Below are 16,135 nucleotides of genomic sequence, written 5' to 3' on the forward strand. Positions count from 1 at the left end.
CCACAGGCAAGGCCCCCAATCTCCACATTTAACTTGACCAGGCTGCCCAGAGCCCCATCCAACCTGGCCTTGAACACCTCCAGGGATGGGGCATCCACAACCTCTCTGGTCAGCCTGTTCCAGCACCTTACCACTCTCATAGTAAAGAGCTTCCCCCTGACTTCCAACCTAAATCTTCCCTTCTTCAACTAATAACCACTTCCCCTTGTCCTGCTGTTATCTACCCTTTAAAAGAGTTGAGTTGAGTAAAGAATGTCCTCTCCATGTCAGTGGAAATGGTGGGAGTTCTCCCACCTCAGTCATGGTAGACTGCTGCCTCTCAGTTGAGGCAGGAATGCTCCTTGCCAGGGTTACACCATCAAAAGGATCATAAAAAGGACTGAGTTAAAAGCGGCACTTTCTGGATAGGGAAGGGCATGGCAGGGCAGGAGTATGCTTGTCCCATCCACTCTGCTGTCAGAAGTGGTGGATCTGTGTTCTCTGCCCTGCGGGGTCTCATAGGTGTGCAGTGGCTGGAGGTGCTGCTCCTCCTGCCTCTGTCAGGGTTATTTCCTCATAGCAGTTACTACCAGACACTTGTCCTCATCCTGTTGGAAGTGAGATAGCTGCATTACATCCCTGGGTGGACAGCAGGCTGTGATGGCTTGCAGGGCTGTTGTGAGGGGTACCCCAGCATATCTGCTGGAAAACTTAACTGGGTAAATTGGGCAGCATACAGCCTGGTAGCTCTCTGCTGCAGAGACCTTGAGCTACAAAAAGCTACTGTTTAAAGAAAAAATTAACTGGTTTGCTTACATGAGAAGTTTCTTGGGTTTGGCTTAGTAAGGCATGGTTAAATCACTGCACTAGGACTTCTTTTTTATGTTTAGTAATGCTTCCACACAACTTGATTCAAACAAAAGAAGGCACTTTTATACCAAAATGAGAGTTGAAGTTCAGGCTTTATTCATTTTCATAAATTTTAAGGCCAGGAGGATGCATTAGATCATTCGCTTTGCCCTCCGTAGCATCTCACCCCTGTGCCCCAGCACTGAGCACAATAACGTGACTAAAGCTCCTCTTAACATTTAACAGCCCCATTAATTTTCAATTGATGCACCACTCAGACTAAGGGATTTGCTCCCTTGACCTTGGGCATCTAACACATAAACTATCAGATTATGTTTTTGCAACTCTTGTACGCATTCAGTCTTTCAGTGTTGGGAGAGCAGACAGCTATAACCAGCTCAGTCAGCCAACATAAAAACCACTTAAACTTTTCTGGCACAGACAAGGCTAGAGACACAGGAGAAATTAAAATGTCCTTGTCTCGTTTAATAAGTCTGCAAGTTTGAAAGTGTTATTAAACATTCAGAAAATGGGATATGGCACACCTAGAGGAGGTTTGTAGGGAGTAACTTTTTTTTTTCTTTTTCAATTCCTATTGAAGTCTCCTTGAAAAATGAGAACTGGGTAAAGATTTCTTATTTTGGTGCCTTATAGTGGTTTGGATTGAATGTGAACTGTTGTTTTGTTTGTTTGTTTGCTTGTTTTCCATTCTTTTCGCCAGCAAAGGGAAAACACAGTTTGCTCCAAAACCTTTAGAGGGTGTATGGTGAGTGATTCTAACTAACCACCGCATTGGAGAAGCGATGCAACATAGGCTCAGTTTTCCTGTGAAACCTCTCTTGAATTTGAACTGAAATTCAATGGACTAACTAGATCACACAGACTCATGCTGGTAGGAATAGTTAGGTTATAGGAATCATGAAATCATTACATATCCTGAGTTGGAGGGGGTCCCATAAGGATCATCAAGTCCAACTCCTAAAATTGGCGAATTGCTCAGTTTTTCTTTTTCTTTTTCTTTTTCTTTTTCTTTTTTTTTTTTTTTTTTTTTTTTTTTTTTTTTTTTTTTTTTTTTTTGCTGAGGGAGTCAGGCAATGGTCTTTGACTGCTTTTTGCCCATCTCTCATGCACATAGATTATAAGGAATAAGTTATCGTACAGTATGATGGCTGTGGGCCAAAGTTCCACAAAGCTTATAGAAATCTGCTAATCTGAAAGAGGGCCAAGGATCCTGAAATGCCACAGTCTTCAGGAGCAGGTTTCTAACATGCCTTTGAGACAGAGTCAGGATTGTCTGCAGTGTGAGATGCTTGCAGGGTGCCAAGATCATGGCACTTGGGTGCAGGCATGTGAGAGGGAGATCCCTTTAACATGACAGATGGGGCCCTAAAGACAGAGAGGTGTAGGGCATATTGTAAGCAGCAACATCTCTGCTTCTTTGGATCAGCATGGCTTCTCATTATGAGACCTGTTAGAGTCTAACTCAAAGAGCTGTGGTGTTTGGGTTGTGATCTGGTGTCATCCACGACTCATCGTGAGGATAATGACCAAGCCCCTTATAGAAAAAAAGAGAAGGGGCAGTCTGGCTTGGAGAGTCACAGTCTAAAGTAATAATTGCATAAAGAAAGACAAAATAATGTTTTCCAAGGTTGTTATCAACATAAGTTAATAGAGTTCTAATGAATATTAATTTCTGTCTAGATAGATTTCTAACTTCAGTACTTTTGCTGATGTGGAGAGCAATCAGTATTTAAATGTCTAGTATCTCCTTTGATTTGCCACAATTAATGTTCCATGGCATGTATGTAAGTTTATAGATTAAAAAAAATTAATTAAAAGTTGTTGCTTTCGGTTTTTTGTTTGACTGAATGGCAAACGGAGCCATTAAGCCATGTCATGCTCAGAATCGTGATGCTGATGTAAATACGGGTAGATGATGCTAAAGACTCTGAGTTATTTCTTTTTAATCTTCTCATATTTTGAATGGAAACATGGCTTTAAATGAAAATGCTCATTATACAAATTAGATGGATGTTATTACTAAGCGCATTAATCATTTTTTCTCCAAATGTTCACTTTGCAAATGTAATTATTTTTAATCATACTGGTTCCACTAAATTAGAGATTTGGTTTCCTTTTTATACTCAAATTCAAGGCCTTTGTATTTAAAAGAACGTTATTTTTATAGATTATTTCCTGCCATTTTACTTCAAAAGCACCTAATAAAATTTCAGTAAATGTGATTAAATAGCACAGAAAAGTTGCCATGGTATTTTTCTTCTTTTTAGCATCAAAAAAATAGTTGGTTTCTCTACTACAGTCTTGCAGTTTCACAAAGGTGTGGGTGGATAATTAATCTGATTCCTTAATGTGTGTATCAAAAATGTACACGTATTTTCTTGCGGTTCAGTGATTGATCCTAAACTATTGAGTGCTTAGCTCTGGCAGAAGAGCAGGACAAGGCCCATGTGGCATTCAGATAACATCTGCGGCTTATCTAGAAGTCTCACAAGGTACTTATTAGACCACGCTGTCACCTCAAAAGCAGATATGAATTGTATCCCATGCTTAAAAAAAATAAATATTCCAAATCCTCATTCCCACGAGAGAAGATGTGCTGCTTTTCCCCTGGCAGTTTGCAGCAGAAAAAGCAGCACAACATGTTGTGTTACCATCTGGCAAAATTTCTTTGTCTCAGCTTTTCACCTGCTTTATGAGGAACAACTATTAAACTCCACACTGAGGACGGTTCAGCCTTGCTACTAGATCCGGTTGTTTTTAGTACTGCCCCTCTGCTAGTGTGTATAATCAATATGGACTTTGAGACATCAAGCAACAAATTCTGTAATTGAAAGATATGTCATGTGCAGATTAGGAAGCAACCATCTGCCACATTCTTTGTGCACTACTGTGTTTTGTTTTAAAAAGAGAAGAAAAAACCCTAACACGTTTGCTGTTCTGCAAAGACCAAATATACTCCCAAGAGAGCCCAGCTTTGCCTTTGCTGGAAAGGTACTGCAATTACAAGTGTCAATTCACACTCTTGGTGTGCATTTTCTTCAGCAATTTTGCAAATGTGTTAAGGAATTTGTCATCTGTGAGATTCTACTTAACCAAAAGTTTAGGAGAAGGAAAAAAATAAATCTGTGTATTGAAAGAAATGCATCGATGAGATTTTAGAATCATAGAATCATAAAGGTTGGAAGGACCACTAAGATTATCCAGTCCAACCACCATCCCCACCATGCCCACTGACCACATCCCTCAGTGCCACATCTTTACAGTTCTTGAACACCTCCAGGGACAGTGACTCCACCACCTCCCTGGGCAACCTGTGCCGGTTTTGTAACACTGAATGAAGCGGATGTGCTGTGAATACTTGTGATAGTTAAAGAGAGTACAGTGTAAAAGAAAACATCCACTCAAAACTATTCATTGAGAAAACATTGCTCATTTTATTGCATTAGCAATTTAATGCAGCTTGAAAATAGTATGGAAGATTGTTCTCTTTTCTTTTGCTGTACAGAAGGCTGCTGTTTTACAGGGCATGCTATTACAGCACTAGTGATTAGGAGACAGGAGGGTGTTCTGATTGCATGCTCTGCCTTGTTATTCTGCAGGGCCCAGTACCATGGACAAGACAGTAATTATTTTACTAGTGTTACTGCACCCCACCAGCACATTAAAGGGCTCCATGGGCACTGGGACAAATTTCACTTGGCTGCCTATGATTTCTTATGTCAGTGCTGGCTTCTTGGAGGCTGATCTGGGAGACTTATCCCTACCTGCTCCTTCAGTGGGAGACTGCTAGCATGCATGTCTCTCAAATTTATCAGTGTTGTGAAAGTTTTTAGAAATCTACTGGCTTTGAGATGTCTGCCTTTTGGTCATACTTAATAGAAATTTGCGAATCTTTGAATTTAGTGGGGAGGATGAAGGCACAGATGTACTTGTACATACAGTATAACTGCTTAGGCTTGGTTTCTTTAGGGAAGCTAGGTAAAAATGTCCACGGCATCCTCAGTCCCCATCGATGTGTAGAATGGTGAAGCTGTGTGTCTTAAAAGGCATTTAATTATGACACAATTTCAAAAGCAAATGAGTGATGAATGAGTTCTACTTAGCTTGTGGTGAATTGGCTGGGATTTTTTTCACCCCTGAGAATCCTTGACATCTAACCTTTTGCTTATATAAAACACTTCATCTGTTCATTCGTAGGTTTAACTATGCTGAAGACCATCCAGTGGAAAGAAATCTTATTATCTTCAGCTTAATGTTTCATTATCTGGCACAATACGAGGATATTAGACTTTGATTGCTGGTTCTCTTTTGAGATTGCTTCATTTAAGTACTTATTTCTATCTTCATTTTAAATTTTATCCTTTTTTAATCTTTTTTTTTTAACCGGTTGCATTTACATTACATTTAAATCTTATCTTTCAAGGTTTTGGGGTAAAAAGTTTAGGCAAGAAATGAAATATTCTATTTAAGTTTGCCTTAAATTTCCCAGATGATTCTGACGTTCATCGATCCATTTTATATCCTAACAATGTGTACACAAAACAGTAGGCATCAAGCAATTGCAGTGGCCATTCACTACTTACCAACATCACACATCTGACAGAAAAATCCCTTCAAGAACAGTGCGGTGACCTGGTGCACCTATGGATTTTATGAAACCATCAATCTGTGACAATGTCACCCAAAGTTACAGTAAATAAGTTATCAAAGTAGTTTTATGGGTGACAGTAATGCATTTGTTTGGAATCTGATGTGCTCCAAAAGGCATGTACATTTGCTATAAATGGATCTTTAATCTCTCTGAATCATTTCATTCTTTTTTTACACACTATAAAATTGCCATTTTTATGGCCGAGCTTGATGTACGATATGGCTGACAAAATGTATGAGTTAATTAAAGAATGAAGGGCTGTCCCTCCTGCTGTATATTTTTGTTTGTGACATTAGCATCCTACAACCACTCGTTTGTACTCTGCAGAGATGTGGCTGTGAGTGAATCACGTGGGCCGTGGGAGCTTAACCACCAGTGTGGTAGGCATACTCACGCTGTGCAGGAGCGTGTGATTTGATCCTAAATCCAGAGGCTTTGTATCTCCTAGGCAAGCATCTGCACTCCCAGGAGACGTTTACATTTCTCTGAAACTGTCAGCAAGATCCCAGACCACAAAACAGGGTTGTTTCCGTAAAAGGTAATCCCACCAAAAAAAACTAACATGGAAAAATAGGGCAGGAAAGGATCACTTAAATTCTGTCTGCTGCTATCACAGATGGCCATGCAGTCTCATCCCAGCCAGGCATGTATCAGCCTGCATCTTAAATCTCCTTGATATTTGCTTTTGGTTGCCTTTTTATTTTTGTTTTTCTACGCCTGATCAGGAGGCTGTTCCAGGAATTCATTCTCAAATAGCTAGAAATCACCCCAGCCTTCCAGCCAAAATTTATTCATGCCAATTAATGCTCATTTGTTCTTGTGCCAACATTGTTCTTTAGCTTAAATTGCTCTTCTGGCTCCCTGATGCTTACTCTGCTGTATTTATAGAGCCCCATCAAATCTCTCTTGGCCTCTGCTGAGCTGAGTAAGACAAACACCCACCCTTGGTTTACAAACTCCTCATTCTTTTGATCATCCTGCACCTATGCCCTGCTGGATTCGTATTTTTGCACAAAGTTGGCAAGTAGTATCTCCTGAACTGCAATTGAGGGTCTTTCATATTGTCCTGTATTGGCATTAACGCTCTCCTCTCACCAAAGCGACCTTTTTTTTTTTTTTCTTTTTTTCTTTTTTTTTTTTGCATAAACCTTCAGAAGCGAACGTGCATAACCCAAACAGCTGCCTCTGAGCTTGATACAAGCCAGCATCTCTTGTTTCATGTGAGAGATGAGCAAAAACGGTGTAATCGGAGAGCACTTTCAATTTCTTATATTTTCCCTTTGAATCCTGGCTGTTGCGCATTCAATAAGATAGTATATTCCTCTGTCTCATAAGCGCTTTTCATCAGGAGAATATTATTTAGGCAAAACAAAGGTAATTATAGCGTAGGATGATCAGTGGAAAGGAAAGAAACACCGTTGAATTTTAGGAAAATCTGAAATTCTGTTTAGCTTGCTTATCATTATTCAGTGTGATAAGATACAAAATAGCAGGAAAATGTCAGGAACTGTAATTTTTTGCTTTCCCACATTACTTAGTCATGTGCAGTAATTTCAGATCCTACATCCAATAATGTGATCTCCCTTTAAACAATATAGTTAATGAATCATCCTCCCTCTACACAGCTTTTATTATCACTGAATCCTTTCTGTCTTTATTCTTCATGTAAACACTATTATAGACACACATTTTTTAAATTCCTATGGGTATTTATTTTCTTCTTGAGTGTATTTTGTTCTGAGGAAAGACGGATAGAGACTTTAGTTTGTTACAGATATAATAGTGTCTCATTCTTGTTGGGCAAAAGTAGATCCTCATGTGGTCACCTCCTGATCTTGCTCTTTTGTCACACACAGGCTGGGAAAACTAGAAGTTCAGTTAGAGAAATGAACAGTAGAGATAGAAAAACAACATAAGAAAGATTTCTAAAGCCGTGAAGGTTACAAGTTTAAAAACTATATGGCTCTATCTTATTACTTCCTTGAACCCAGCTTTGTCTTCACAAACATGCCATCATTCTTCTCACATAGTAGGCTTATCTTCTCCCTGCCCTTTACAGCCCTCCTTGTGTCCTCTGTCTTAGCTCTAACAAGTGTTATAATCCATAAGTATAGACTCCAGTGGACAGTGACTGTCCATCCTCACTGATGGACACTTGGCTGAATATGAGCCAGCAGTGTGCCCAGGTGGCCAAGAAGGCCAGTGGCATCCTGGCTTATATCAGGAATGGTGTGGTGAGCAGGACTAGGGAAGTCATCCAGCCCCTGTACTCGGCATTGGTGAGGCCCCACCTCGAGTACTGTGTTCAGTTTTGGGCACCTCAGTACAGAAAAAACAATGAGGTGCTGGAACAGGTCCAAAGAAGGGCACCAAGGCTTGTGAAGGGCTTGGAGAATATGCTCTATGAGGAGAGACTGAAGGACCTGGGGCTGTTCAGTCTGGGGAAGAGGAGGCTGAGGGGAGACCTTATTGCTCTCTTCCCATATCTGAAAGGTGCTTACAGCGAGACTGGGCTTGGTTAACTTCTCCCTGGTGACAGGTGACAGGACAAGGGGAAATGGCCTCAAGCTGCACCAGGGTAAGTTTAGGTTGGATATCGGGAAACACTTATTTACAGAAAGGATGGTTAAGCACTGGAATAGGCTGCCCAGGGAGGTGGTTGAGTCACCATCCCTGAATGTGGAAAAAAACATTTGGAAGTGGTACTCAGGGACATGATTTAGCGGAGGGTTGTTAGAGTTAGGGTAGTATGGTTAGGTCATGGTTGGACTCAATGATCTTTAAGGTCTTTTCCAACCTGAGTGATTCTATGATTCTAAATGACCAAAAGCTGACCAAGCTCAATTAGCTCTTCGATTTCCATCAACAAAACTAGACCTTTAGCTAGAAGGAGTGGCACTTGAAGGAGCAGCATAGAGCCCACTCAACATGCATTTCAGCACAACTTACATTGGAGTCTTTCATAACATAAAGCATTTGTCCTTGTTACCATATGTATGGGAACTGTTGAATCACAGCCTGAACCTCTGATTGACCACCTGAGGTGAGCACTGAGTCAATTGCAGGGGCACAGGTTAATGCAATTTCACCTGAGTGACCAGAAGGGGTGGAGCCTGGCTCCACCCCTCCTAGACCCCATTTAAGGGCTGACTCCCAAGGAGGAAGGGTCTCTAGATGGAGATCATTCCTCTTGGAACGTTTCTGTGGGCCCAGGACATGGGTAAGCTCTTTATTTTGTTACTCTTTTGTAAATGTAATAATCTCTCTGGTCCTATACCTGTTTGCTATACACCATAATACCTTTTATTACTTCACCCTGCATGCAAGCCAGCTGACAGGACACTCTCTGTATCTCATCATGCATGGACTTCAATAAATGGAGAATGCCAGGCTTGTCTTCTTGGTATGAGCTGTTTAGGACCCATAAATATTACTTGACCTGAGTGCTAAGCATTTGGGAAGACTGCAGTTTTTAGTCATTTATTTCAGCCTTGTTACTGTGTTCCTCTACTGTCATCCTTTTTGATGCTTTTGAAGATGTGATGCTAGAGTAGATGGGCCTTTGCTGTACTGCAGTATGGTCATGTGTGTTGCTCTACACCAGCCTGCCCACATCCATGCTCATTAGACTTTCCTTGATATTAGCATCTTTCCATTTGAAAAGCTTTTAAGTTATGATTTAAATTAGGCTATTTGTACCTGTGGCATAGTATGCAATTGATGGGGTTTCCCATACCTGTTTCTATGCTGAGACAACTGTATGTTCAAGATACTGTATAGATATTTGGAGGTCAATAGACAGAAGAATATTTTTTTCTAGCGGTTCTACAGACAACTCGGATCAGTTCTCAGAAGTTTCATTCTGCAATCAGATATTCAAAAAATGCTCACACAGTAAATGTTTGCCTGTCTGTGATGCTCAGTAGTGTGATGCAGGAGTCTTGTCCCGTAATTTCAGCATGTATTTTCTCAATGAAGAAATAGCCCCATAAAAGGTAATCAGTAATCAATATTGTCACAAATTTTTCAGTGGCAGAATTCAGCTCATATTTCCTTTTGGGATCACAGAAGTTAACTTTTATACTTCCTGGTAAAAAGACTGATCTTTCTTTTCTGAGTATTTTTATTTCAAAGCCTGCATGCAAAAGCAAATAAATACACTTCTACAGTTCCAGGTAGTTCTTTTCTGAATTTCATTTCTCTCTTTACTACAAGCAAAGGGAGATCTGAAACATCCTCGAAGTTTAATAAGATGCTAAAGTATTGGAAAGAGCCTTTGAATGAGCGTGTTTTAGTCAATATATTGAGAGTGTGTTAATTCTGAGATTTTCAATGACACTAAACATTTTTATTAAAAAATGCCTTATTTTTTCTTAATAACACTTGTGATGTTGCAGTAGATGGCATCAACTTCGCCCTAATGATACAGCATTAGCAGATAAAATGAAACTTCTGTGGTTACTCGTATTTTAGATGTAGCGTTTTCACTTGATCCTATATGCTTTTAACAACCCTGGACTGAATTAAAGCAGGATTTCGGGTACATTACAAAGGTGAGAGCAGCCAGATTCTAGGCAAGGCCCGAATCTCTTTTCTAACTGAGTGATAGTCGGGCAGTTCGCAGTGCCAGCAACTATGGTTAAATCAAATTGACTTTAAGTGTTTAGCCCATGGTGCTAACAGGCTGGGCTGACTGTTTATGAATGGATATGGAAAGACAAATACATTAAAAGCAGAGGTCATTCTTATCTTTTGCTTTCGGCAGCACACACTTAACTGTGTGAAGTTCATTTCCTCTCCAGGAAATTATCGTTCCTCTAGTTTATCTCAAATGAGTTTGGTAATGAAAATCTAGAAGGACTTTTTTCCCCCATCATCCTCCATAACTCAAGACTTATCACCCTCATACCTCACAGTATTTGCTGCATCCCCTCATGCTCAGATGGGAGTAGGGATTGTTTTTGCATACAGCATCTAATACAGTGATGTCTTGCCCTTTGCCTTTGGTGTTAGAGCAACAACTAATAAGGAGCAAGGAGTCCCGGCATGGGAAACGTGGGGAGGGCATGAACTGGATGGGGAAAATATCTGGTTAGAAATGTGGATCATTGCTTCCTTCAGCAGGTGACAGAGCGATAGGCACCACAGTGCCCCGCTGAGTTCATGAACTTTTTGCTAGTGCTAGAAGAATGGCCTTTTTGCACAGCTGAGTACAGCGGTGGCAGAACAGTTTTAATAGTGCTTTCAGTGTTGGATGTCAGGTGCTGAGAGCTGCAGAAGTCTCAGTCCATTGATTTGTATAGGGCTTGGTAAGTGTGCTTCTGTCTTGGCTCAAGTTAGTGACCAGAGATCTCTGAGGTCTTGTGTCAGGAAGATTAACAGCAATTCTGGTGGTAGTTTGCCTGGGTACAGGGTGACTCGTATCAGCATATCACTAGCTATCCAGGGCAGTAAAAAAGCCAGTGTGCCAACAGCTGAAGGCTCATATTGTAGGATGAACAGAGCTGCATTTCAGGAACGGCTTCAGCAAGAGGTTGAGACTCCTTCTAAGGTCAAGAAGTAGGAAAATTATTTTGTCAGTAAATAGCAAGATCCTCTGCCTGTCGGTCATTGAATCATAGAATAGAATCACAGAATCATTGAGGTTAGAAAAGATCTCTAAGATCATCACGTCCGACTGCCAATCCATCCCCACCATGCCCACTGACCACGTCCCTCAGTGCCACATTGCTGGCCCTTGAACGTGTCCAGGGATGGTGACTGCACCACCACACTGGGTAGTCAGTTCCTGCAATTCTTTGCTGCTACAACCATGTCTGACTGACTGCACATCAACTGTGTCATACTGCCTGTGGCCATGTCTTTGGAAAGCACAGAAATAAGAGAACTGCAAAGAAAAAATGTAAGGGGTCCAATACTTGAGAGCAGGCAGGGCCAGAGCTTTGTGCTCTTTGTGCCTTCAGTTATTTGGCGTATACTTTGGAGCTGGCCAAAAGCATTTTCTGGAATTATTTTTCTTGGAAATTGCTTGTTTGTTGACATCTGAAAGTTCTGTAGGATGATAGCCAAAAGCTAAACCCAGACAGAGCTCTTTGTTTTGAAGAGTTTCATTTCACCCATCAGTAGTACTGACTATTTGTGTTAGTTCAGATGGTAACAGACATTTTTAAATGCAGCTGCTATACCCTGTGCTGTGAATGGGGATGATTTCTACCAAGAAAACATTTTAACACTGTGAAAATGTTTTGATATGCAGAATTAAAAATTTTGGTATGGTCATTTTGTGGTTTTAGTATAGACCAGACTTAAAATTCTGTTCCACAGAACTTTCTGAATGTGAAATAATTTTTTCTCCAATTTGATTTATGGAAGGCAGAACAATAAGCAAACTGTATATTAGAAATCTGGAGCTTCTTGCAAGTTGAAAATTCCATGTTGTGTTTCCCTCTAATACCAAGAGAGAAAAGGTTAATCTGAAAGTGCACTGAAATTCACGTTTACCAAATCCAGTCTTCACAAGGCCATTAAATCCTCAATTTGTTTATTCCTCCCAGAAGAATATCAGTCATTGTTGCATCCCCCAAATGTTTGTGAGTTTATCAAAAGGAGCATTTATTCAGCATTCATTCCACTCTGTCATTAAATCCTCTGGATTATATGGCTGTTGCTGTCTTTTAAATTCCTAGTAAATATGTTGCTGACAACCAGCTGTTCTTTTCAGTGCATCATAACTAAGCGTCCTAGAGCAGATCATTAGTCTGCTTGGAACCATCTATTTTATTTATGTCAGGGAGGTTACCATGGCCATCTGTGACTGCGGACAGCTTTTGTTTTGGAGGAACACACAGCAGCACCATCAAGGAAGGGGGATGTGATGGGCAGGGCAGAGCATCAAGGATAGTGCAGGGTTGTAGTGAAGTGGGGGTCAGCCTCTTCTCCTAGGTAACAGCGATAGGATGAGAGGTGATCACTTCAAGTTGCGCCAGTGGAGGTGGATATTAGGAAGAATTTCTTCTCCAAAAGAATGGTGGTGCAGTGGCCCAGGCTGCACAGGGAGGTGGTGCAGTCACTGTCCCTGGAGGTGTTCAGAAAACATAGAGATGTGGCTATTGGGGGTGGCCTGGGGGTTGGACATAATGTTCTCAGATGTCTTTTCCAGCCTCAGTGATTCTATAGTATTGGCTCACCAAAGCTTGCAGGGAGTCTGGGGAAGGGACACTTTGGTTTCCATTGTCTTTGTCCACACTTGTGGACAGTATTTGCTCTGAGCCGGGCAGGCTGGTAATGCCATGGGGAAGCATTTTGGTGCACACAACCCTTCACACTGTGGTCACTGGATTTTTCTGCTGAGGAAACCAAGCACTATGCTTTCCAGTTTACAAGATTCAGGCTAGTTGATTTCCTCTCTGTCCCTCGCATTTGTTATTTGCAGTAATTAGCAATGAAGAGATGCTTGTTTTTGAGGGAAAGAAGCACTGTGAGCAACTAGTTCTTAAAAGTGAGATTTGGAATGGGAGGTCCCTAGTGGGAAGCATTAAGTTCTGATTCCTGGTGAAAACATAAATATTTAACACTTAGTGTATACTTAAAAAAAAAATCAGAAAGGAAAAAAAAGCAGTCATTTTGGATTGATTGAACGACTTATCTTGCAGCTTATGTATGAAATGCAAGCCAGCTGATATATTGGTTATATTAATTAGATAAAATACTAAACAAATAGAAAAACCTAGCTGAAACACTTTGCTTTCAAAGAACAGATGGCCTTCTCTTCTTGTGGCTGTAGAATGTTTTGCTGCAGCATAAAGGAGTACAACATCTCCTGTGGGGATGAAGGAAATTGTAATCATAGAATCATGGAGAACAAATATTGTAGGGAAATTCATTAGCAGTTCTGAGTAAGCAACAGAAATAGCAGGCAAGATCTTTGGCTCTACAGACCTTGGTTGGCTTTATTGCCTGTTGTAGGCTCATAGGGCCTGCAGCACTCTGCTTTGAAGCTGAGTGGGGGTTTGAACCCAGGACTGCAACAGACTGCTGGTGGCTGCTTCTTCAGCTTGGAGGTTCACTTGCCTTTCCCAGGGTAACCAGCGTTTTACCCAGCAAGGACAACAGTGGACACAGCCTGCCCAAAAGTGCCAGAAGAGCAGCCCAAACATGCGTACAGCCTGTAAGTAGGACACTGCAAATCACTGCCTGAGATCAAGACAGTAGGACACACTACTTGCCCCCAGTTCCTTGTCCTTCTCCCCTGCAGGACATCAGCAGCAGAAGCCCCATTTGCAGAAATTTATTGTGGCAGATGATGCTTTTGTCTGTTCTCTCCACCAGCTTGCTTGGATTAACCTTTTGACCATCCTTCAGCCTGCCTCTTAATGTCACCATTTTATCAACAATTGCAGTTGAAATTGAAGTCAGTTTAGTCAGTCCTGGTTGCTGCTGCTTAAAATTTTTGAGTCATGACCTTGTTTATGTCCTTAATTCCTGCTGGAGATGCTAATCTCCTTGCACTGTAACCAATGAATCAATTTTATTTTCTCTGCTTAAAGGGGAGGTGGGAGTTTCTCCCTCCGCCCTTATCTCCGATAAGAAAACTGCAGTTTTTCTCTCTTTGTAACTGCCTATTGATTGTGTATGTCAACTGTATGTTTGTGAATGCTGAAGGATTTAATTTTATGTCTATTTGCTCAATGATATCTGAAAAATGGCTGCTGACAAGTTGGGGTTGCATATTTTATAATGCATTATTCACATATAATTACAACACAGCACTGTGGTTGCACGAAGTATTTCCTTTTACTTATTGGAATATGCCCTTTGGATATGTACATCTGCAGTTCCAAGGCTACAGAGCAGCTCTAAGGAGGAGCAGTGATGGCTAAGAGGGGCTTTGCTCCATCATTAGCTCAGGCCCAGCAGCACAGGAGCAGAACAGTTGTGAAGAACTGTTTTCTCCTATCTATGAATGACTCCTAAACTCCCAATGTCAAGCTCCTGCTCTCCAACACAGAGTTGCATGGCTGCCCTCTGGGTTTGATGTTGCAGTTCATAAGGTCAAGAAGGTCACCTTCTGTAGTAGGGAATATCACTTAATTTCCCTAAGAAAAAAATGTAGACCATAGAATTATTTGAGTTGGAAAGGACTTCTAAAGTTCATCTAGTCCAATTCCCCTGCAATGAGTAGGAACACCTACAGCTATATCAGACTGCTCACATTCCCATCCAGCCTGACCTTGAATGCATTCAGTGACGGGTCATCCACCACCTCTCTGGGCAACCTGTGCCACTGCCTCACCACCCTGACTGCAAAAAACTTCTTCCTTATATCCAATCTAAATCTCCTTTATTTTACTTGGAAACCACTTCCCTTTGTCCTGTCACAATAGACTCTGTTAAAGAGTCCATCCCCTTCCTTCTTAAACCCCCCTTTAGATACTGAAAGGCTGCTCTCAAGTCTCCCTGGAGCCTTCTCTTCTCTATGCTGAAGAGTCCCAGCTCTCAGCCTCTCTTCATAGGGGCAGTGTTCCATCCCTGGGGTCGAGTCTGTGGCCCTCTGGATGCACACCAACTGATCCATGTCTCTCCTGTACTGAGGTCTCCACACTGGTGAAGTGTCACCAGTGCAGAGAAGAGGGCAGGATCCCCTCCCTTGCTCTGCTGGCCACACTTTTGATGCAGCCCAGGATACGGTTGGCTTTCTGGGCTACAAGAGCACATTGCTGGCTCATGTCCAGCTTCCCATCCACCTGAACCCCCAAGTCCTTTTCAGCAGGGTTGTGTTCATTCCTTTTGACCCTTTGCTTCTCTTGTTTTGGATTTGTTGATTTGTCTAGTGTAACTAGGCTGTTATCACGCACAGGTAGGCATTCTGCCTCCAGAGTCTTGTACTTATTGTACAGAGGCATGTGGGAATTTGGAGTGGGCAAGGAAGTGTGTTTTGCTTGTAGCCCCAAGCATGGACTTGCCTCCATCCATTCCTTTCCTTTGTGTTCTTGCCTTCACCCTGACAGTGAGAGAATAGAGGCTGCCTTGGATCTTCTGCCTTCTCTTGTGGTAGAACCCATGTCTGCAAAGGCAGAATATGTTTCTTTTGCTCCTTCTTTTTGGCCCTTGTGACACTTTTTAACCTGTGTATTTCATGTTGTAGCCATGCCACTAGACGGAGCAGATTAAGATAAACAACTGCACATAATACCGCATGCTTTTGTTTAGTCACCATCAGTAATTCCCTGTGTAACTTGTGGAACTTGGTGTGCTCAGTGTGTGAGAATCATTGGGGAAAAAAGTGGCATTTCCAAATGAAGTGCAAGAATGTTTGAGATACAGTTTCCAGCAAATATTTGCACGTCATCAAAATAGATTACCTGTTTGCTTAAGTGTTCTCAAGGTACTTACATCTTCTAAAGTTAATTTCAGATGTATAAGCAGGATCAGCGTTGCCTTTATTAGATTGCAGTAAATCTTTATTGTACCTGCAGTACCATCTCTTGGGATAGATGTCCGAGGCACTGAGCCCCTGGTGATACTGCAGCTCATAGGTTACTGCCGCCCCATTTGCTTTGTCCTTGTATCCATATTATTGCAATATCTTTTCCTCCTGCCTTCCGGGGCCCTCTACATAAGAGTATATGTCAAACA

This window comes from Gallus gallus, chromosome 4 (genome assembly GCF_016699485.2).
Source record: "Gallus gallus isolate bGalGal1 chromosome 4, bGalGal1.mat.broiler.GRCg7b, whole genome shotgun sequence".
Lineage (NCBI taxonomy): Eukaryota > Metazoa > Chordata > Aves > Galliformes > Phasianidae > Gallus > Gallus gallus.